Below are 23,269 nucleotides of genomic sequence, written 5' to 3'. Positions count from 1 at the left end.
CTCATTAAAAGAGCTCAGGTCAGCTGTTACACTGAGCTGTCAGTTCAAGGAGAAATTCCCTTCAACTCAGAACCACTCCCACCCTGATCTGATTGCTCCTGCCTGGAGAGATCACCTGCCTCCATCCCTGCACGGCAATACCACTGGGTCTATCCCAGTGCTCCTGCAGCCCCTCCCAGCTGGAACAACCTCCCACCAGACCACCTGCCTCCATCCTTGCGAGATAAGGCTTGCTGGTTCTATCCCGGCGTTCTATCCCGGCGCCGTTACAGCACTTCTCAGCCTGCACCTCCAAATCTTCGTTGTGTGCAGGCAAGGACCAAGAGAGATAGCACAGAGCAGAGGAACCTGACAGCAGGACCTCTAAGGGTCCTGAGCTAAAGGCCGACCACTAAAGGCTACACACCCTCGCCACCCATATTACAGCAAGAAGCCGAAATATAGTCTGTGGCCACTGGGACCTAATGCCTGGGGTCCAGTAAGTGCCAATCATTGCTCATGGAGTGGGTGGGATTTTCCATTTGTTATTGTGGATGAAGTGTTCTCTGCAGAACCATAAATTCATTCATTTGACTACAAATAAAAACTGTCTTGGTCTGCTCAGGTTGCTACAACAGAATATCATGGACTTATCATTTATGAAAACAGAAATTTATTTCTCACAGTTCTGGAGGTTGAGAAGTTCAAGATAAAGGCTTCAGCAGATTTGATGGCTGGGGAGAGCCCACTTCCTGTTCTACGGAAGGACATCTCACTGTGTCCTCACATGGTGCAAAAAGGGATCAAGAGAGCTCCTTGAGGTCCCTTTATACGGTCACTAATCCCATTCATGAAGGCTCCAGCCTCATGACCTGATCACCCCCCAAGACCCTACTAATTAATACCATCACATTGGAGGTTAGGATTTGCACATATGAACTGAAGGGGACACAAACATTCAATCTATAATGTTGACTGAGTGTGTACTTTGTGCCGGGCACCAGAGAGCTGGTAGTGAACAAAGGAGACAGATCTGGCTCCTTCAGACCTTCATCCATTGGGGGAAATGGACAGAGAAAACATCATCAAATACTAGGAAGGGGAGTCCCATAGTGGCTTCACAGGTTGGGGATTTGGTGTTGTCACTGCTATGGCTCAGGTTGCTTGCTGTGGCATGGGTTTGATCCCTGGCCTTGGAACTTCTACATGCCACAGGCAAGGCTAGGGAAAGAGAAAAAAAAAAAAATACCAGGAAGTAAACACAAACTGAGCAAGAGGCTGGAGAGGGATCTCAGCAGGGTGGTCAGGAGACACTCTTTTTTTTTTTTTTTTAAGGCCACACCCATGACATATGGAGGTTCTCAGACTAGGGGTTGAATTGGAGCTGTAGCTGCCAGCCTACAACACAGCTCAGGGCACCACTGGATCCTTAACCCACTGAGCATCCTCATGGATACTAGTCAGGTTCATTACCAGTGAGCCATGATGGGAACTCCAAGAGACATCTTTTTAATCAGGCGATGCTGGAATTCCTGCTGTGGCAAAGTGGATTAAGAATCCAACTGCAGGAGTTCCCACTGTGGCTCAGTGGTTAACAAATCCAACTAGGAACCATGAGGTTGTGGGTTCGATCCCTGGCCTCGCTCAGTGGGTTAAGGATCCACCATTGCCATCAGCTGTGGTGTAGGTTGCAGATGCAGCTCGGATCCTGCGTTGCTGTGGCTCTGATGTAGGCCAGCAGCTACAGCTCCTATTCGACCCCTAGCCTGGGAACCTCCATATGCCAAGGGAGCGGCCCAAGAAATGGCCAGAAAAAAAAAAAATGGCCAAAAAAAAAAAAAAGTCCAACTGCAGCAGCTTGGGTCTCTGCAGAGGGGCAGGTTTGATCCCCAGCCTGGAGCTGTGAGTTAAAGTTCCAGCATTGCCACAGCTGTGGCATAGGTTGCAGCTGCAGCTTGGATTCAATCCCTGACCCAGAAACTTCCATGTACTATGGGTGCAGAGAAAGGAAAAAAAGAAAGAAAGAGAAAATTAATTACCCTAAATGCCTTCTGAAGAAGATGGTGTGTTTTTTGTTCTTGTATTTTTTATTTGAGAGGATGTGGTTTAGGCTAAAGCACATGGTCTCCCTTGACTCATGTCATTTAACAGGGTCTTCTTCCCCCTGGCCCTCATACCCTTTTAGGTAACTAACCAAAAATTTCCAGGGTGATGTGCTTCATAGAAGCCATTTCCAGGGCAAGTATGGGCAATGGTTAAGACCCCGGGCTTGAACCAGTCTCCCCGGGTCTGAATTCAGGTCTTGCCGCTTGCCTCTAAAAAAGTGACAACAGGAGTTCCTGTGGTGGCGCAGTGGTTAACGAATCCGACTAGGAACCATGAGGTTGCTCGGATCCTGTGGCTCTGGTGTAGGCTGGTGGCTACAGCTCCGATTCGACCCCTAGCCTGGAAACCTCCATATGCCGCAGGAGCAGCCCAAAAAATGGCAAAAAAAAAAAAAAAAGACAAAAAATAAAAAATAAATAAAAGTCATAAAAGGAATTCTGGTACAGATTTGAGCAGATAGAAGAAAGAATCAGGATAAATGAGATAGGATGGTGGTTAAGCCAGCTAAGGATCTGGCATTGTAACTACTGTAGCACAGGTTTGATCCCTGGCCCAGGAACTTCTGCATGCCCTGAGCAAAGCCAAAAAAAAAAAAAAGGATAATAGTAATTATTGAGTCCAAGAAACAGAAAGAAAAAAGAATGACATGAATAGAACCTGAAGGACCTGTGGGACATTGTTAAGCAGATTAACATACTCACTGTGGAAGTTCCACTATGAAAAGAATGAGAGAAAGGGGCAGAGGGTATATCTGAAGAAATCATAGCTGAAAATTTCCCAGAGTTGATGAAAGACATGAATATAAACATCCACAGAGCTCAACAAACTCCAACAGGATGAATTCCGAGAGATCTATACCAAGACATATTATAACCAAACTGTCTAAGACAGAATCTTGAAAGCAGCAAGAATGAAATGACTCATCAAATATAAAAGCTTTTCAGGATCATAAGCAGATTTCTCATCAGAAACTCTGGAGGCTGAAGGCAGTGGCCAGAGATCTTCAAAGTATAAAATGAAGGAAACCGTCACCCAAGAACTCTCTATCTCGCAAAACTGTCCTTCAAAAGAGAGGAATTAAGGAGTTCTTGTTGTAGCTCACCTGTAATGAACCTGACTAGTATCTATGAGGACCCAGGTTCAAAAAAAAAAGGAGGAGTTCCCATCGTGGCTCAGCAGAAACAAACCTGACAAGTATCCATAAGATGCAGATTCGATCCCTGTCCTCACTCAGTGGGTTAAGGATCCAGCATTGCCATGAGCTGTGGTGTAGGTCACAGATGCAGCTCAAATCTGGTGTTTCTGTGGCTGTGGCATAGCCCAGCATCTACAGCCCTGATTCGACCCCTAACCTGGGAACTTCCATATGCCATGGGTGTGGCCCTGAAAAGACAAAAAAAGGGGGGGGGGAAGAGAAATTAAGATATTCCCAAACTAACAAAAGTTGGAGAAGTTCATTACCGCTAGACCTAGGTGGCAAGAAATGTTCTAGAGAGTTCTGCAGGGGAATGAAAGGACACAAGATAGTAACTCAAAGCCATATGGAGACATAAAGATCCCAGTAAAGATAAATACATGGGCAATTATAAAAGCTAGTGTTATTGTAACAATGGTTTGAAACTCCACTATTTGTTTTCTACATATTTTAAGCTATTGATACACTTGAAAAAATAAATCAGTCTAAAAGCTAGTTTATACATAAATTGAGACCAATCTGTTTATTGTCTTTTTAGTGCTGGACCTGGGGCATATGGAAGTTCCTGGGCTAGGGGTCTTTCAGAGCTGCAGCTGCTGACCTATGCCACAGCCATAGCAATCCCAGATTGGAGTCAAGTATGTAACCTACGCTGCACTGCAGCTTGCAGCAACGCCGAATCCTTAACCCACTGAGTAGGGCCAGCGAGCAAACCTGCATCCTCATAGAGTTCCTGCTATGGCACAATGGGATTGGCAGTGTCTTGGGAGCACTGGGATGCAGGTTCAGTTCCTGACCCGGCACAGTGGGTTAAGGATCTGGTATTGCAGCAGCTTTGGCTTAAGTTGCAGCTGAGTCTCAAATCTGATCCCTGGCCCAGGAACTCCATATGCCTCAAGATGGCCAAAAAAGAAAAAAAAAATGTTTACTGGTATTTTTCGACACACAGTATATGGGGATATGATTTTGTGACACTGACAGCTGAGGAAAAAATGGGATGGAGCTCTAAAGGAGCAGTTTTGTATGTTATTACATTAAGTTGGTATAAATTCAAGTTAGAGAGTTATAACTTTAGTTGGTTGAGGGTAATCCCCATGGTAAACACATAGAAAATATCTATAGAACATACACAAAAAGAAATGGGAGAGGCATTTAAACTTTTCACTAAAAAAAAAAAAACCTAAACACAAAAGAAAACTGTAATGCAGAAAATGGACCAAAAACTATAAAGCACATAGAAAACAAATAGCAATGTGACAGAAGTCCCTCCTTATCAGGAAGCCTTAAGAACGAAGGGATTTCTGACACCTGTTACAACATGGATGAACCTTGAGGACATGATGTTCAGTGAAATCAGCCAGACATAAAAGGATAATACTACATGATTCCACTTACAGGAGGTCCCTAGAGGAGTCAGATCCATGGAGACAGAAAGCGGGAGTTCCCATTGTGGCTCAGCAGAAACGAATCTGACTAGTATCCCTGAGGATGTGGGTTCAATCCCTGGCCTCACTTAGTGAGTTAAGGATTTGGTGTTGCCTTGAGCTGTGGTGTAGGTTGAGGATGTGGCTCTGATCCAGCGTGGCTGTGGCTGTGGTGTAGGCTGGCAGCTTATAGCTCAGATTCATCCTCTAGCCTGGGAACTTCCACGTGCCTTGGGTGTGGTGCTGAAAAAAAAAAGGGGGGGTGGAGATGGAGATGGTTAGTGATGGCTGCACAACAATGTGAATGTATTTATAGTGTGAGTGCCGCTGAACTGGACACTTCAAAATGATTACAATTGTAAGTGTTACATGTATTTCTCCACAATTAACAAAAGAACATGAGAAATAAAAAGAAGAAAAGAGAGCTATCAAACCATGAAAAAACATGGAGGTACCTTAAATCCATATTGCTTAGTGAAAGAAGCCAGTCTGAAAACACTATGTATACCATATGACTCCAACCACAAGACAAAACTATAGAAACAATAAAAGATCAGTATTGCCAGGAGATTGGGCAGAGGGAAGAACAGGTAGAATGGTGGGGGGGGTTGTGGCCGCAGCCATGGCATGTAGACGTTCCAAGGCAAGGGGTTGACTCCAAGCCACCTACACTACCAGGTCCTTTAACCCACTAGGCCAAGCCTTGGATCAAACTTGTGCCTCCAAAGTAACCCAAGCCACTGCAGTCAGGTTCTTAACCCACTGTGCCACAGTGAGAACTCCAGAATGGTTTATCTTTTTTTTTTAATTTTTGTGCTTTTCAAGGCTGACATGTGAGGGTCTAGAGGACCACAAGAACCATGGGGGTGGGCAGGAACTGGATTTTGTTCAAGTGCTCTTTTGGGTCAGTTTATCTTTGCTCAAGTTGCTCTGGATTCACCATATTGAGCTGATATCATTTTCCTTAAAAGGGATGAGGATGCAAGACTAGGAAATAAGGAATGGGAATTCCTGTTATGGCTCAACAGGTTATGAACCCGACTAGTATCCATGAAGATGTGGGTTCAATCCCTGGCTTCTCAGTGGTTAAGGATCCAACATTGCCATGAGCTGTGATGTAGGTCACAGACATGGCTCAGATCCCATGTTGCTGCGGCTATGATGTAGGCCAGGAGCTGCAGGTCCCACTTGAGCCCTAGCCTGGGAACCTCCATATGCCACGGGTGCAGTCCTAAAAAGACAATAAATAAATAAATAAATAAATAAATAAATAAATATCTCTGGGAGTTTTCATCATGGCGCAGCGGAAATGAATTTGACTAGGAACCATGAGGTTGTGTGTTCAATCCCTGGCCTCACTCAGTGGGTTAAGGATCTAGCATTTCTGTGAGCTGTGGTGTAGGTCAAAGACTCACCTCAAATCTGGCATTGCTGTAGCCGTGGTGTAGGCCAGCAGCTGTAGCTCTGATTCGACCCCTAGCCTGGAACTTCCATACGCCGCAGGTACCACCCTAAAAACCAAAATCAAACAAACAACTGTGGAGTTCCCGTTGTGGCTCAACAGGTTAAGAATCCAGCTAGTATCCATGAGGATGCGGGTTTAATCCCTGGCCTTTCTCAGTGGGTTAAGGATCTGGCGTTGCTGTGGCTGTGGTGTTAGGCCATCAGCTCCAATTCGACCCCTAGCCTGGGAACTTCCATATGCCACTAGTGCGGCCCTAAAAAGACAAAAACAACAAAAAAGCCCTAAAAAGAAAATAACAACAACAATAAAAAGAAACCTATTTGGGATTCCCTTGTGACATAGTGGGTTGAAAATCCAGCAGTTGTAACTGCAGTGGCTCAGATCACTGCTATGATGCAGGTTAGGTCCCTGGCCCAGGAACTACCACATGCCATGGGACAGCAAAAAAAAAAAAAAAAAAAAAAAAACCACCAAAACCAAAACCCTACTCAAAGGCATAAGATTCCTTATTCTGAGACCTTAATAAATACATTATTATTTTTTTTTTTTTGTCTTTTTGCTATTTCTTTGGGCCGCTCCCGCAGCATAAGGAGGTTCCCAGGCTATGGGTCAAATTGGAGCTGTAGCCGCAGGCCTACACCAGAGCCACAGCAACGGGGGATCCGAGCCGCGTCTGCAGCCTACACCACAGCTCACGGCAACGCCGGATCCTTAACCCACTGAGCAAGGGCAGGGACCGAACCCGCAACCTCATGGTTCCTAGTCGGATTCCTTAACCACTGCGCCATGACGGGAACTCCTACATTCTTAATTGATCAAAGAGTTCCCTGGTGGCACACTGGGTTAGGGATCTGGAGTTGTCATTGCTATGGCTTGGATTTGCTCCCCAGCTCAGGAACTTCCATATGCTGAGGGTATGGCCAAAAAAAGAGAAATCATGGAGTTCCTGTCGTGGTGCAGTAGAAATGAATCCAACGAGGAACCATGAGATTGTAGGTTCCATCCCTGGCCTTGCTCAGTGGGTTAAAGATCCAGCGTTGCAGTGAGCTGTGGTGTAGGCTGCAGACGAGGCTCGGATCCCGAGTTGCTGTGGCTCTGGCATAGGCCGGTGGCAACAGCTCCAATTAGATCCCTAGCCTGGGAACCTCCATGTGCCCTAAAAAGACAAAAAAAAAAAAAAAAAAAAAGATAATAAATAAATAATCAGTGTTTCAAGAACAGGCCCTGTCTGCTCTAAAGAGATGCAATTGACAACAGGGTGAAGACCAGGTGGGCATCAGATCACCTATCCTGAACCCAGGAGAGGAGACCTGCACCTCCCTGGGAAGGCAGCTCAATGCACAACTGGCGACAGCAGCTCAACATGATCCTAAATAGAGTAAGGCCTCCTCTCTAGGAGGGGGTCCCTCAGACCAAAGATTCCCAAGCCATTGCCCCTTCTGCTGTGCCCCGGATTTCTCATCCAAACAGACGCAAGTGTCCTTGAGCAAAGGGTCGCTGGCATTGCAGTCATGGGAAATTGTGACGCTTTTCGTCCCTGTTCCCCACCACCACTAAGCTCATCTCTACAGATGGCAGATCCAGCTGACTCTTAAGCTAACTTCTTCCAGGGCAGTATTCCGGCCAAGCCTGATAAATGCTGAACTAAGAACCCCCTCCCTCAATTCCAGAGAAAGCATCAAGTCCTTAAACCCTAGTTTTTAATCCGAAGGAAACAAGTCCAACTTAGTATTTCTCACAGGTGGTTTCCAGATCAACCCAAGTTCAAGGCAAAGTCTGGGTCAACCCAAGTGCAGGGAATACAGAATCTGGATAAACAGGGAAATGGCTGGTGCAGTCCTTGTGTACGAGAAGGGGATCTGCCGCCCTCTGGTGGTCACTACACGCCATAACTCATCCGGCTGTACTGCTCTGCAGCGTCTGCCATAACCTGTTATGGCAGCTCAAAAGCTGTCTTTCAATAAGTGAACTGATACACAAACTTTGATACCATCCAGACAATGGCATTTATTCAGTGATAAAAATAAATGAGATATGAAGCCACAAAAAGACTTGGAGGAACTTAAATGTTACATTGCTGAGTGAAAGGAGCCAATCTGTAAAGGCTACATACTGTATGATTCCAACTCTGACATTCTGGAAAAGCACAACTCTAGAAAAAGTAGAAAGATCCCTGGATGCCAGAAGTTGGGGGTGGGGAATGTACAAGCAGAGCACAGAGGATTTTCCGGCCAGTGAAACTATTCTGTATGATACAATAATGGCTACTTGATGTCATGCCTTTGGCAAAATTCATAGAATGTACAACACCAAGAGGTCACCTTAATGTAGACAGTGGACTTTAGTTAGTGATAGTGTATCAGTATTGGTTCATCAGTTGTAACAAATGTTCCCGACTAAAGCAAAATGTTAATAATAGAGGAAACTAGTGGGTGAGGGAGCGAGGGTCTATGGGGACATTCACTACTATATGCTAAATTTTTCTGTAAACCTCAAACTGAAGCCTATTAATTTTATTAAAAGTAGTTTATTGGAGTTCTTGCTGTAACTCAGTGGGTTCAGAACCTGACTGCAGCAGCTCAGGTCTCAGTGGAGGTGTGGGTTCGATCCCCTGCCTGGCACAGTGGATTAAAGGATCTGCTGTTGCCTCAGCTGCAGTGTATGTTGCAGCTGTGGCTCAGATTCAGTCCCTAGCCTGGGACCTTCCATATGCTGTGAACGCAGCCATAAAAAGAAATAATAATAATAATAATAATAAAAGATTTACCGAGGTGCAACCAACATACAATAAACTGCATATATTTAAGGTGCACGATTTGATTTATTTTGACATGTGTATATACCTGTGAAGCATCGTGAACCACACTCCCCTCCTCCTCCAGACAGCTACTCATATACTTTCTGTCAGCATTTTCTAGACTCTTAAAATAGCCGGGAACCATCCACTGCCATTTTCTTCTGGCTTCTTTCATCCTGCTGGGTTCTGAACATCACATGACACAGCTTGAACTAGGGGTTGGTTTTGTTTCACTGGCACGTGGTATCCCAGCTGCAAGGATGCCCTCCAACCCATGCATCCATTCCTCTGCCAAGGTGGTTTTGGCCTGCCATGGTCTGCTTGGACTCTTAGCTCCAGCTCCCCAGCTCACCTTGCTCTCACGGTCCAGCTCGCCTACATCACGGCGTGGAGCTTTCTCAAGCAGCGCACTTTCTCAAGCAGTCAGTCACAGGGCTGCCCTTGCTTGTAGGATCCCTCACTGACTGATGTCCATTGTCTTGAAAACATTTTTTCACACATCTAGCCCAACTGGAGGGGGGGGGTCAGGTGGGAAAGGAAATCTGGTCCTTGTCACTCTCTTGGCTGGAGCAGTAGCCTTGTGCCTCAGCTCTAGAAGCTTCTCCCCTTCCACCTTCCATCTTGTCCACAGTACCGCTCTATCCCCTGCCCATTGCTTGTTACCAAAGCATTCTCTTATCTACTGCCAGCTCTTTAAATATTTATTTAATTTTAATTATATGTATATAGGTTTTTCTCTTTTTTTTTTTTTGGCTGCACCCAAAGGTCCCAGGCCAGGGATCGAATCCAAGTTGCAGCTGTGACCTATGCCACAGCTACAGCAATGCTGGATCCTTAAACCATTGCACCACAGCAGGAACTCCTGGGGAATTTAACCTTTTCTTTCCTAATTTTTTGTCTTTTTTGTATTTTTAGGGCCACACCCGCGGCATATGGAGGTTCCCAGGCTAGGAGTCCAGTCACAGCTGTAGGCCACCGGCCTACTCCACAGCCACGGCAACAACAGATGTGAGCTGCATCTGAGCCTCAGGGCAACGCTGGACCCTTAACTCACTGATCAAGGCCAGGGATTGAACCCTCGTCTTTGTGGATGCTAGTCATGTTTGTTAACCTCTGAGCCATGACAGGAACTCCTAACCTTTTCTTTTCTTTGGCTGCACACACTGCATGCAGAAGTTCCTGGGCCAGGGACCTAACCTGTGCCACAACTGTAACCAGAGCCATAGCAGTGACAACACTGGATCCTTAACCTGCTGAGCCATCAGGGAACTCTTTAACATTTTCTGAAACTCGGTTTTGTTCATTATATGGCCTGCCTATCCTTCTGTGTCATTGCATATAAATCTTGCTCTCTTGTTGATGACTGTGGTTTTCCCTAAGAAGAATGGACCTGGGGTTAGCTGTTGTTTCCTTATGGACATTTATACTGATTTCAGTGTCTAGACATTGCCGCAGCTGCAGATATTCACTTGATGGGACTATTCCAAGAAATACAGTCCTCAAAATTGACTTCCAAAAACCCAGATTTCACACCATAATTTGCTAGGCACCCATGAAAGACTGCAGTCTGTGGGCTGTTTGCTCTCAAACTGTGGTTATGTTAGTGCTTCTGCGCAGTCAGTAAGTCTCTGAAAACTCTTCTTCAAAAAATAGAGCTTTGGAGTTCCTGTCGTGGCTCATTGGTTAACCAACCTGACTGGTAACCATGAGGTTGCGGGTTCAATCCCTGGCCTCGCTCAGTGGGTTAAGGATCTGGCGTTGCTATGACCTGTGGTGTAGACACAGCTCTGATCCTGCATGGCTGTGGCGTAGGCTGGCAGCTGCAGCTTTGATTCATCCCCTAGCCTGGGAGCCTTCATGTGCTCTGGGTTTGGCCCTAAAAAGAAAAAAAGAGAATAGAGCTTTGGTGCCTGGGCCGATTTCTCCTGGATGTTTCTACAGAGGGGACAGAGGTACTTCAAACTCTTCAACTCCAAACTGTGGTTCCCCAGCGACCTTGAGCCTGGACACTGCTAAGTGGGCCCATGACCTCATGCGGTGGAAAATGGAAGGCACACCAGCTACTCAGCTGCTGTTCCCTTGACTCACTTCCAGTCTTCTGATGTTCCAGATTTCAACACGCAAAATTTAAGAGATGCAAAACGAGGAAGACTTAATACAAGAGATATCCACATCCCCACCCCCCAGCTTTTCCAGTACAACTCAAGTCTCCAGCCTGCCCCTTCCCAGTTTCCTGACCTGGACCCAGCAGAAGCCAGAGGCAGTGGCTGTCTGTTCTGGATCTGGTGTTTAGCCTGCCCTGACTCATCTTTATGTCATCACAGAGAATTGGTTTTTGAAGAATTTCAGATTTTATTTATTTATTTTGCCTTTTTTTTTCCCACAAGTGATGTTTTATTTATTTATTTATTTATTTATTTATTTATTTTTGTCTTTTTGCTATTTCTTGGGCCTCTCCCTCAGCATATGGAGGTTCCCAGGCTAGGGGTCCAATCGGAGCTGTAGCCGCCAGCCTACGCCAGAGCCACAGCAACGCGGGATCCAAGCCGAGTCTGCAACCTACACCACAGCTCACGGCAACGCCGGATCCTTAACCCACTGAGCAAGGGCAGGGACCGAACCCACAACCTCATGGTTCCTAGTCGGATTCGTTAACCACTGCGCCACGACGGGAACTCCTATTTTGCTTTTTTTTTAAGTATAATTGATTTGCAATGTTTCAGACATACAGCAAAGTGATTCAGTTTTAAGTTTATTTGTACGGCTGTTCTTTTTCGGGTTCTTTTCCTTTATAGGTTTTTCTAAGATACTGAATATAGTTCCACATGCTATACAGTTGGTCCTTATTGTTTATTTTATATACAGTATTGTGTATCTGTTAATCCCAAATTCCTAATTTATCCCTCCCCCCTTTCCCTTTTGGTAACCATAAATTTGTTTTCCATGTCTGTGAGTCTGTTTCTGTTTCTTAACTAAGTTCATTTGTATCATTTTATTAGATTCTACAGATAAGTGATATCACATGATATTTGTGTTTCTCTGTCTGAGGATTTTATTGTTTTTTTGAATACTAGACTTTCTGACTTTATTGATTTATCTCCAAAACCAATAGAACACCGATTACTTGGATGGGAAAAAATTTCAATTAAAGGGACTGGTTCCTAACAAATATTCTTTTTCAAAAAAATTAAAATAGAATATTTAAGGTTAAAAAAAAGTTTGAATGGGGAAAAAATAACAGCTTTGCCAAACATGTGTAGTCCAAAATTAAGGTCATATGCAGCAGCAAAAAGTGTTCCAACTTCTCATTACCAGCTCTTACAAGCCATGACATGTCTGCCCAACATTAAGAAGCTGTCAAACAGAAATGGGCAAATCTGAAAGAATTTAGCAAGTGTAATAAATGACTGGCAAAATCCCAGAAAAAGAACTTACAGAGTTCCCTGGTGGCCCAGTGGTTTAAGGATCTGTCATTGTCAGGAGTTCCCATCATGACTCAGTGGTTAACGAATCCAACGAGGAACCATGAGGTTGCGGGTTCGGTCCCTGGCCTCGCTCAGTAGGTTAAGGATCCAGCATTGCCGTGAGCAGTGGTGTAGGTCGAAGACGTGGCTTGGATCTCGAGTTGCTGTGGCTGTGGCGTAGACCAGTGGCTACAGCTCTGATTAGACCCCTAGCCTGGGAACCTCCATATGCCGAGGGAAATGGCCCTAGAAAAGGCAAAAAAAAAAAAAGGATCCGTCATTGTCACTGCTGTGGCTCTGGTCATTGTTGTGGTGAGGGTTCAATCCTTGGCCCAGGGAATTTCATGGTGCCTCAGGTGTGGCCAACAAAAAAGGAATTTATGGCTTTTGAAAAGGTTCGCAAATAGAAATTGCCTTCCGGAGTTCCCGTTGTGGTGCAGCTGAAACAAATCCGACTAGGAATCATGAGGTTGTGGGTTCAATCCCTGGCCTTGCTCAGTGGGTTAAGGACCTGGCGTGGTTGTGGCTGTGGTGTAGGCTGGCAGCTATAGCTCTGATTAGACCCCTAGCCTGGGAACCCTCATATGCTGCAGGTGCGGCCCTAAAAAGCAAAAACAAAAAAAAAGAAAAGGAAATTGCCTTCTATCTACTTCTCAGAGAACTGTTAGCTCCCTCCTGACCACTGATACATGTGACTTACCAAAATTTGGTTTACCTTTAACTTTTCAGGGACATGCGACCTAAAAAGAAAGAAATACCTCATGTGGGGCTGCCTGGTGCACCTTCCTTGTAGGGCTCTCCTGATGCACTTGGTCAGAATTGAGTCCACATGTAAATACCATTGACCCTTGAACAACATAGCTCTGAACTGTGTGGATTCACTTACACGCAGTTTTTTTTTTTTTTTTTTTTTTCAGCAGTAAATACTACGGAACCACACCAGGCAAGGTTGGATCAGTCTGAGGATCTGGAACCTCGGATATCTGGGAGCCGTCATTTGTGCTAATGAATAGCAGTTGGTATCAGCCACTGGATTCTGCCCGAGATGGAGCAAGGGACACAGCACCCTTGTAGCCGCCCTGCTGGAAATCTCAAAAGGGCAAATCCAGGACTTCTGCTATAGCTTGGCAGCGAGTTCTCCAGAAACGCCAACTGGTAGGTTCTATGAACTCGAGACAGCCTCTGCAGGATGCCTGTGCCTCCTCAGCTCTGAGTAAGATTCCAAGACCAAAGTACCACATCTGTTTTTCAACCCCTGATGATGTGATTGATTCAGATCTTGATGAAAAATGATAAAGCCATCAGCTGGAAGGCTGATAGGGAACCTCACGGGAGGGACCACTTTGGCAGTGGGACATGCAGACCTACCATGCCTCCTTATGTCTGTGTCGTCAGCCAGAGCACCCCCTGAGCTAGAACTTGCTGGAAGAGTTGAATGTGATTCTAATAAATCCTCTTGAGTTGTGGTTCTCAGACCTGGCTGATGATCAGCATCACCTGGAGAGACTGAAAACCTGGGGTCACCTGGGACCCAGGCCAGGATGTTGACTTAACTGGCCTAGATGGTTCATGTTTCCCAGGTGGACCCCACGTGGAGGCTATTCTGAGTTGAGAGCTAATTTACAGGAACTCCAGGGGGTGGGGGAGATGAGGGAACACACTGAATGCCACAACAAACCAGCCCATCCAGTAGGTGGGCTGCATCTCAAGGCGCTTGAGCCCATTTCTGTGTTTCTGCAGCAGGTCAAAGGTAAGTGTGTCTGGTGGGGGGACGGGGCGGACTTCTCTAGATTAAAAGAGACTTAAAAGACTCAACCACAAAATACAACTGTGTGGACCTTGTTTGGATCTGGATTCAAACAAACCAAAGTATAAAAAGACATTTTGAGGAGTTCCCTGGTGGCCTAGAGGGTGAAGGCTCTGGCATTGTCACTGCTGTGGTGTGTGTTTGATCCCTGTCCCAGGAACTTCCACATGCTACGGGCAAGGCCAAGGGAGGAAAAAAACATTTTGAAACTGTCAGGGAAATGTGACAGTAGACTGGCATCAGTTTAAGAAGACCTTATGCTTCAGGTCCCAGCAAGTCTGGAAAAGCTCACTGGGCAGGCTCAGGGTGATGTGGCTGGTGGCGCTGAGGTAAAGCCAGGATTAGGGTGAGACACCAAGGCATGAAATGTAAGGAGGCATTTCCTCTTGGAAATATTCCACACTCAACCCCGGCACGGAGTGCTCATTAAATTCTGTGCTCTAGGCATCTAGCTTACCCTAGACCAGGTCTCAGTACCTTGGGCTCCCAAACAATTCCTAGAAAACGAGGGGAGTAGCAAGCTTCTAGGGCTGACCAGGCAATCCTGCCCCTCCCTGCACTCTGAGGAGAGGGGGCTCGTCTCAAGGGAAGGGGCGGCCTCTGCTAACAACGTAGGTGCAAATTCCAGGGATGGATTTGGTCCTTCTTTGCAGCCCTGCTGTCGGCCCCATCTATCTATGGTCTCTAAAGAACAATAAACGTATCTGTGTGCAGACTGTTCTGCCTGGACTTCAGCCTCCCTAAACAAAAGCAAGCGTCCCCACAGGAGCCCGGTCAGGAGGAGCCAGCTAGCTTCGCTGAGGACCTCTGGTGCCCTCTGCTGGTCACTCTAATTATAACATCCAGCCCTGAGACAAACTGGAGGGCCAGCTCCTGGACTGTCCTAGAAAGCTCAAGTAATTAAAGCTAATTAAGAATAAATCTTAAAAGAGAGAACTGGAAAATGTTCATGTTAGATCCAAGTGTCGCTTTATTTCACGAGACAAATATACCCAGTCTCTCTGGGTCTCGCATTTACAAGGCACTCCCCTGGGGGGCCCTGCCGGGCTGCAGGTAAGGCTAAGAGGTTGTGGTCCCTTCACTAGCCAGGCAGGGCAGGGCAGGGTGTGGATCAGAGCCGCAGACTTCCCCCCTTGGCCACACTGAGCATCTACTAGGTACCAAGTGTTTTCTGGTGGTTGATTTTTCTAACAACCCCAAGCAGATTGGACTCCTATTTACAGGTAAGGAATTTGAGGGGTAGAAAAGGCACTTCACCTGTGCTGTGTCGCTCCCAAAGGTACTAAGTGGAAAAGCTGAGATTCAGACACTTTATTATTAACTGTAGTCACTATGCTGAACACGACATTCCCATGACTTTTTTTTTTCTTTTTTTTTTTTGTCTTTTTGTCATTTCTTGGGCCGCTCCCACGGCATATGGAGGTTCCCAGGCTAGGGGTCGAATCGGAGCTGTAGCCACCGGCCTGTGCCACAGCCACAGCAACGCGGGATCTGAGCCACATCTTCGACCTACACCACAGCTCACGGCAACGCCGGATCGTTAACCCACTGAGCAAAGGCAGGGACCGAACCCGCAACCTCATGGTTCCTAGTCGGATTCCTTAACCACTGCGCCACGACAGGAACTCCCTGTGACTTTCTTCATAAGAGGAAGTTTGTACCTTTTGGTCGACTTCACCCACTTTTACCCAACCCACAGCCTCTGCCAGCCACCAATCTGTTCCCTGCACCTATGAGCTATTCTTTTTCAATTTTTTAACTTTTTTTTTTTCGTCTTTTGTCTTTTGAAGGCCGCACCCACTCCATATGGAGGTTCCAACCAGACTAGGGATCTAATTGGAGCTGTGGGCGCCAGCCTACACCACAGCCACTGCAACACCAGATCAGAGCTGCATCTGCGACCTACACCAGAGCTCACGGTAACGCCAGATCCTTAACCCACTGAGCAAGGCCAGGGATCGAACCTACAACCTCATGGTTCCTACTGTGCCACGACGGGAACTCCTTTACTTTCTTTTTCTCTAAGTTTCCACGTATGCGATCATATGGCATTTGTCTTTCTCTGTCTGTCTTATTTCACTTAGCATAAGTGAAATACCACCTATGTGGTTTCATAAGTCCATCCATGTTGTTTCAAATGGAAGATTTCCTTTTTTAAAAGTTAATATTACATATATTTTATAATATAAACATATATAAATATATAGGAGATCCCATTGTGGTGCTGTGGAAACGAATCCAACTAGGAACCATGAGTTTGAGGGTCCGATCCTTGACCTCGCTCATTGGGTTAAGGATCTGGCGTTGCTGTGGCTGTGGTGTAGGCCGGCAGCTGCAACACCAATTAGAACCCTAGCCTCGGAACCTCCATATGCCCCACCGGAGCAGCCCTAAAGCAAAAAATATATACACATATCTATACACACAATATATATGCATATATTGCACATCTTCATTTTCCTTTTTGGCTTTTTTTGTCATTTTAGGGCCACACCTGCAGCATATGGAGGTTAGAATCAGAGCTGTAGCTGCCAGCCTTTGCTGCAGCCACAGCAACTTGGGATCTGAGCCACATCTGCAACCTACACCACAGCTCATGGCAACACCAGATCCCTAACCCACTGCGAGAGGCCAGGGATCTAACCCTTGTCCTCATGGACACTAGTCGGGTTCATTAATCTCTGAGCCACAAGGGGAACTCCCACATCTTCTTTACATGTTCATCTGTTAATGGGTACTTAGGTTGCTTCCTTATCTCGGCTGTTGTAAATAATGCTGCAGTGAACATTGGGGTGCATGTATCTTCTCAAATTAGTGTTTTCCTTTTCTTCATGTAAATATTCAGAAGAGGAATTGCTGGATCATATGGCAGTTCTATCTTTTAATTTTTTAAGAACCTCCATACTGTTTTCTATACTAGCTATACTAATTTATATTCCACCCACCAACACTGCACAAGAGTTCCCTTTTCTCTACATCCCGGGCAACACCTTTTTTTCTTTTGGCCACACACGCAGCATGTGGACGTTTTAGGCCAGGGATCAAATCTGAGCCATGGTATCAACCCAAGCTGCTGTAGTAACAATAACAGATGCTTAACCTGCTGCACACCACTGAAGGAACTCCTCTTTCTTTTTGATAACTGCCATTCTAACAGGTGTGCAGTGATATATCTTTTTGGTTTTAAAGTGCATGTCCCTGGAGTTCCCACTGTGGCACAGTGGATTAAGAACCTGACTGCAGCGGCTCAGGTTAATGTGGAGGTGTGGGTTGGATCTCTGGCCTGGCACAGTGGATTAAAGGACCCGGCATTGCCACAGCTGTGGTTTGGATTCAGTCCCTGGCCTGGGAACTTCCATATGCCTCAGGTGTAGCCGTAAAAAGATAAATAAATAAATTGCTTGCCCCTAATTAGTGAAGTTGAGGCACCTTTTCAGGTACCTATTGTTCATCTGTATGTTTTTGGGGAAAATGTCTGTTCAGATCCTCTGCCTATTTTTTTTTTTTTTTGTCTTTTTGTCCGTTGTTGTTGTTGCTATTTCTTGGGCCGCTCCCGCGGCATATGGAGGTTCCCAGGCTAGGGGTCGAATCGGAGCTGTAGCCACCAGCCTACGCCAGAGCCACAGCAACGCAGGATCCGAGCCGCGTCTGCGACGTACACCACAGCTCAAGGCAACACTGGATCGTTAACGCACTGAGCAAGGGCAGGGACCGAACCCGCAACCTCATGGTTCCTAGTCGGATTCGTTAACCACTGCGCCACGACGGGAACTCCTGCCTATTTTTTTAATAGGATTCTTTGCTTTTTCCCTATTTTGTATGAGTTCTTCCTATATTTTGGATATTAACCCCTCAGCAGGTAAGTGATTTGTATCTCTTTTCTCCCAATCAGTAAATTGCCTTTTCATTTTGTTGATGGTTTCCTTTGTGAGAAAAAGCTTTTTAGTTTGGTGTACTCTCACTTGTTTATTATTATTATTATTATTTTTATTTTTTTTTTTTTTTTTTGCTTTTTAGGGCTACACCCATCACATATGGAGATTCCCAGGCTAGGGGTCCAGTCGGAGCTGTAGCCGCCGGCCTATGCCACAGCCACAGCAACAAGAGTTATGAGCCAAAAAAAAAAAAAAAAAAGACAAAAAAAAAAGGAGTTCCCGTCGTGGCGCAGTGGTTAACGAATCCGACTAGGAACCATGAGGTTGCGGGTTCGGTCCCTGCCCTTGCTCAGTGGGTTAACGATCCAGCATTGCCGTGAGCTGTGGTGTAGGTTGCAGACGCGGCTCGGATCCTGCATTGCTGTGGCTCTGGCGTAGGCTGGCAGCTACAGCTCCGATTCGACCCCTAGCCTGGGAACCTCCATATGCCGCAGGAGCGGCCCAAAGAAATAGCAAAAAAAAAAAAAAAAAAGAGTTATGAGCCACATCTGCGACCTATACTATAGCTCACAGCAATGCCAGATCCTTAACTCATGAGCAAGGTTGAACCCGCAACCTCATGGTTCCTAGTCAGATTTGTTTCCACTGTGCCACGATGGGATCTCCTGTTTTTGTTTTTTTCCTTGAGATCGCTTTGGCTATTTGGGATTTTTTTGTGGTTTCACAGAAGTTTCAGGACTCTGTTCTATTTCTGTGAAAAATGCCTTTGGAATTTCAGGAGGGCTTGCATTTAACTTATAGATTGCCTAGGGTAGTGCGGACATCTTTTTTGGCCACCCCAGGCACATGGAGTTTCTAGGCCAGGGATCAGATCCGACCCACTGTCAAGATCTATACTGCAGCTGCAGCAACTCTAGGTCCTGAACCCCCTGTGCCAGGCTGGGGATTGAATCTGCATCCCAGGGTTCCAGAGATGCCACCAATCCTGTTGCACCATAGCAAGAACTTCAGTATGGACATTTTAACAACAGTAATTCTGCTACTGAACCAACCTTGAAGCCACTCATTTACACAAAGTAAAGCTTATCTACCGACACCTAGTTGTGGTGAAGGGCAGTGCAGCATTTATTGCAGGGCATGAAGCAAGAAGTCCACGTAGCTAAAAGGCCTGAACTTCCCAGTGGTTTTCAGGGAAAGGTTTTTAAAGACCGAGTGAGGGAGAGGGGCTGTAGGGAATGCAATCAGCTCATGGATATTGTTCTGATTGCTTGGTGGTGGGGTCATGGGCGTCAACATCATCAACCTGGTTCCAACAGGTCTGGGGGCTATGTGCTTGTGGGCAGCATAGTTAACTTCTTCCACCTGGTGGCTGTTTCCGTATCTACAAAACAGCTCAGAGGACAAGGCTCAGAATATTTATCCTCTGGCCTTGGGGAGGAACTAAAGGCCTTTGACTTTGTTGAACGGCTAAACTATCATTTTGTCCTACATGACTGTTTCCCTTTGTTTCTGCATTTTTTCACATCTCTTTTTCACATCATTTATTCTTTGGAACTTGGGGGAGGCCCAGGAGGCTAGTTTTTCTGCAAACAAGAGGCAGGTGGGTTCTGTCTTAGGAAGGCCCCATAGGGTCCTGCTCAGTTACATTTCCAATCCATGAGCATGGAATTTCTTTCTTCAGTGTCATGATTTTCAGTGAACAGGTCTTTCTCCTCCTTGGTTAAACCCATTTCCTGGGCATTTTATTGTTTTTGATGCAATTTTAAGTGAGATTGTTTTATTTCCCTGATAGTTTGTTATTGATTTGTATAATATAATTTTCATATCCTGCAACTTTAGTGAACTAATTTTAATAGGTTTGATTGGGTTTTTTTGTTTTTTATTTTGCTGGAGTCTTTAGGGTTTTCTGTACGTCATGTCACCTGCAAATAGTTTCATTTCATCCTTTCTGATTTGGATGCCATTCATTTTTTGCCTAATTGATGTGGCCTAAGTCTATCACAAAGTTGGCAATGATTCAAACCCTGCTTTAGGAGTTCCCATTGTGGCTCAGTGGTAATGAACCCAACTAGTATCCAGAGGATGCAGGTTCCATCCCTGGCCCTACTCAGTGGGTTAAGGATCCAGTGTCGCCATGAGCTGTGGTATAGGTCACAGGCACAAGTCAAATCCTGCGTTGCCGTGGCTGTGGCGTAGGCCAGCAGCTGCAGCTCCAATTCAACCCCTAGCCCTGGATCTTCCATATGCCAAGGGTATGGCCTTAAAAAGACAAAAAACAAAACCCCCTATTTTAAAGGCCACTTCTTCCAAGTTCTACTGTCCTTTTGCAAATAGAGACAATATACACACCTGGCTGTTTATGGCACTAGGCAGGACTGAGACTGGAGGGCCTTTCCCCTGGGCTGGCCAAAGGATGGGGAGTCAACCCTGCCCCAGTCTACTTTCCCTACACCCAGGATCATATCAGCTCTCACACAATGGGCCTGTGTGGTATCTCACTTAAGTCTTCCAATATTTGCTGGGGCCCAAACTTGGCTGAGCACTGAGGGGTGTTGGGAGCTCAACAGTGAACGAGGAGACCTGGACACATTCTCTGGGGGGGGGCCTGTATAAGCCCCAAGATGTAAAGCATGAAGAACACTTAATCCCCTGTCCATTCTAACAGCTCTAGTCCCCATGCCTCACACCAAATGAAGGAAACCAGAGCAGGGAGCAAAAACATGGTAGAACTCCTCTGGAAAGGCTGACCCTCCGACCATAGACCAAGCCCCACAATCCCTGTGAACCACTGAAAATTTAGTTTGTTGCCAACCACTACTCTGAGCTTCACAACTCTGGGAGGTCTGCATGGAACACACCCTGGCTAGAAGTCAGAATGGCATTTAATAACTGACTCAATGACAACATGCAATCCTTTTTAATTTCTAAAATTTTTATTTATTTGGTTGCCCCTTGGCATGTGGACCTCTTGCACCAGGGATCAGATCTGAGCTGCGTTTGTAACCGAAGGCACAGCTGCAATGCCAGACTCTTAACCCACTGTGCCTACTTCCCAAGTTGCCGCAAATGCCTTTGCACCACAGCAGAACTCCTGCAATCCATTTTTAATATTTCTGATCATGGTGAGGAACAAGTCTCACTTTGATGGCAATGCATCTTTCCCTGCAGTGTTTTTTTTCTTTTTAGGGCCGCACTGTGGCCTGTGGAAGTTCCCAGGCTAGAGGTCAAATCGGAGCTGTAGCTGCCGACCTATGCCACAGCCACACAGGATCTGACCAATGTCTTCAACCTACACCACAGCTCATGGCAATGCCAGATTCCCAACCCTCTGAGCAAGGCCGGAGACTGAACCTGCATCCTCATGGATACTAGTCAGGTTCACTAACTAGTCAGGTTCATTAACCACTGAGCCACAATGGGAACTCCTCTCTGCAGTTTTTTAAACTTTCTGGAACACAACATGATTTAGGTCCAGAGCCTTCAGCAGATAACAGTATAGGATTACAACTTAATATCATTTGTCTTTTTCTGTATTTGTGGCTAATGACAATAGTATTTAACAATTTCCAGTACAGGAAAAATCTGTGAGAACATTGTAAATCAACTACAATCAAAAAAAAATTTTTAGGAGTTCCCGTCGTGGCGCAGTGGTTAACGAATCCAACTAGGAACCATGAGGTTGCGGGTTCGGTCCCTGCCCTTGCTCAGTGGGTTAACGATCCGGCGTTGCCGTGAGCTGTGGTGTAGGTCGCAGACGCGGCTCGGATCCTGCGTTGCTGAGGCTCTGGCGTAGGCTGGCAGCTACAGCTCTGATTGGACCCCTAGCCTGGGAACCTCCATATGCCGCGGGATCGGCCCAAGAAATGGCAAAAAGACAAAAGATAAATAAATTAAATAAAATAAAAATTTTTTAGGGAGTTTCCTTCATGGCTCAGCTGTTAATGAACCCGACTAGGATCCATGTGGATGCAGGTTCGATCCCTGGCCTCACTCGGTGGGTTGAGGATCCAGTGTTGTCATGAGCTGTGATGCAGGTCTCATATGTGGCTTGGATCCTGAATGGTTGTGGCATAGGCTGGCAGCTATAGCTCCAATTCAACCCCTAGCCTGGAAACTTCCATATCCTGCAGGTGTGGCCCTAAAAAGCAAAAAAAAAAAAAAAAAAAAAACCCTTTTAAAATTGCAGCAGCATGTTAGGAGGGTCAAAGATGATACCATGACTTTGAGGATTAAGTCAGAGCTGGGAGTTAGTTTGAACCATGACTGCCACAGCTTTGGAAAAAATAAGTTTTCCCTTTGTAAAATGGAGGTGCTGACTTTTTTCCCTGCCCTTACAATGAGGATAAAAAATTGGAGTTCCCGTCGTGGCGCAGTGGTTAATGAATCCAGCTAGGAACCATGAGGTTGCTGGTTCGATCCCTGGCCTTGCTCAGTGGGCCGACGATCCAGCGTTGCTGTGAGCTGTGGTGTAGGTCGAAGACGCAGCTCGGATCCCTCGTTGCTGTCTGTGGCTGTGGCTGTGGCGTAGGCCGGCAGCTAGAGCTCCAATTAGACCCCTAGCCTGGGAACCTCCATATGCCACAGGAGTGGCCCTAGAAAAAGACAAAAAAAAAAAAAATTATGGAGTTCCCTTGTGGCACAGCTGGTTAAAGTCCTGGTGTTGTCACTGCAGCAGCTCAGGTAGCTGCTGTGGCATGGGTTTAATCCATGGCCTGGGAACTTCCACATGCCACAGTCTTTGCCAAAAAAATCTTTAGGGGAGGAGTTCCCATTGTAGTGCAGTGGAAATGAATCTGACTAGGAACCATGAGGTTTCAGGTTTGATCCCTGGCCTTGCTCAGTGGGTTAAGGATCTGGCATTGCTGTGAGCTGTGGCGTAGGTTGCAGATGAGGCTTGCATCTGGCATGGCTGTGACTGTGGTATAGCTGTAGTTCCGATCAGACCCCTAGCCTGGGAACCTCCATGTGCTGCAAGTGTGGCCCTAAAGGAAAAAAAAAAATCTTTAGGGGAAAAGAATCTGAAAAAGAATGGATGTGTGCATATGTATAACTGAATCATTTTGTTGTACAGCAAAAATTATCACATTGTAATCAACTATACTTCAATAAAACTTTAAAAACTGGGGAAAAAAAGATAAACACAATGCCACAACAAAG

The 23,269-nt window shown here is 45.9% G+C and overlaps 1 long non-coding RNA gene across 1 annotated transcript in view; it reads left to right on the top strand.

The window, feature by feature from the left end:
* Positions 1-14,253, top strand: part of LOC110259342 — a 64,423-nt gene extending 50,170 nt beyond the window's left edge. Inside the window, exon 2 of the long non-coding RNA XR_002341646.1 lies at positions 13,348-14,253. This is a non-coding gene — a long non-coding RNA (uncharacterized LOC110259342). The remainder of the gene's footprint in view (positions 1-13,347) is intronic.

Source organism: Sus scrofa, chromosome 2, assembly GCF_000003025.6.
Source record: "Sus scrofa isolate TJ Tabasco breed Duroc chromosome 2, Sscrofa11.1, whole genome shotgun sequence".
NCBI lineage: Eukaryota > Metazoa > Chordata > Mammalia > Artiodactyla > Suidae > Sus > Sus scrofa.
The sequence above is the reverse complement of the archived record's forward strand: the minus strand, read 5'-3'. Positions and strand labels throughout refer to the sequence as shown.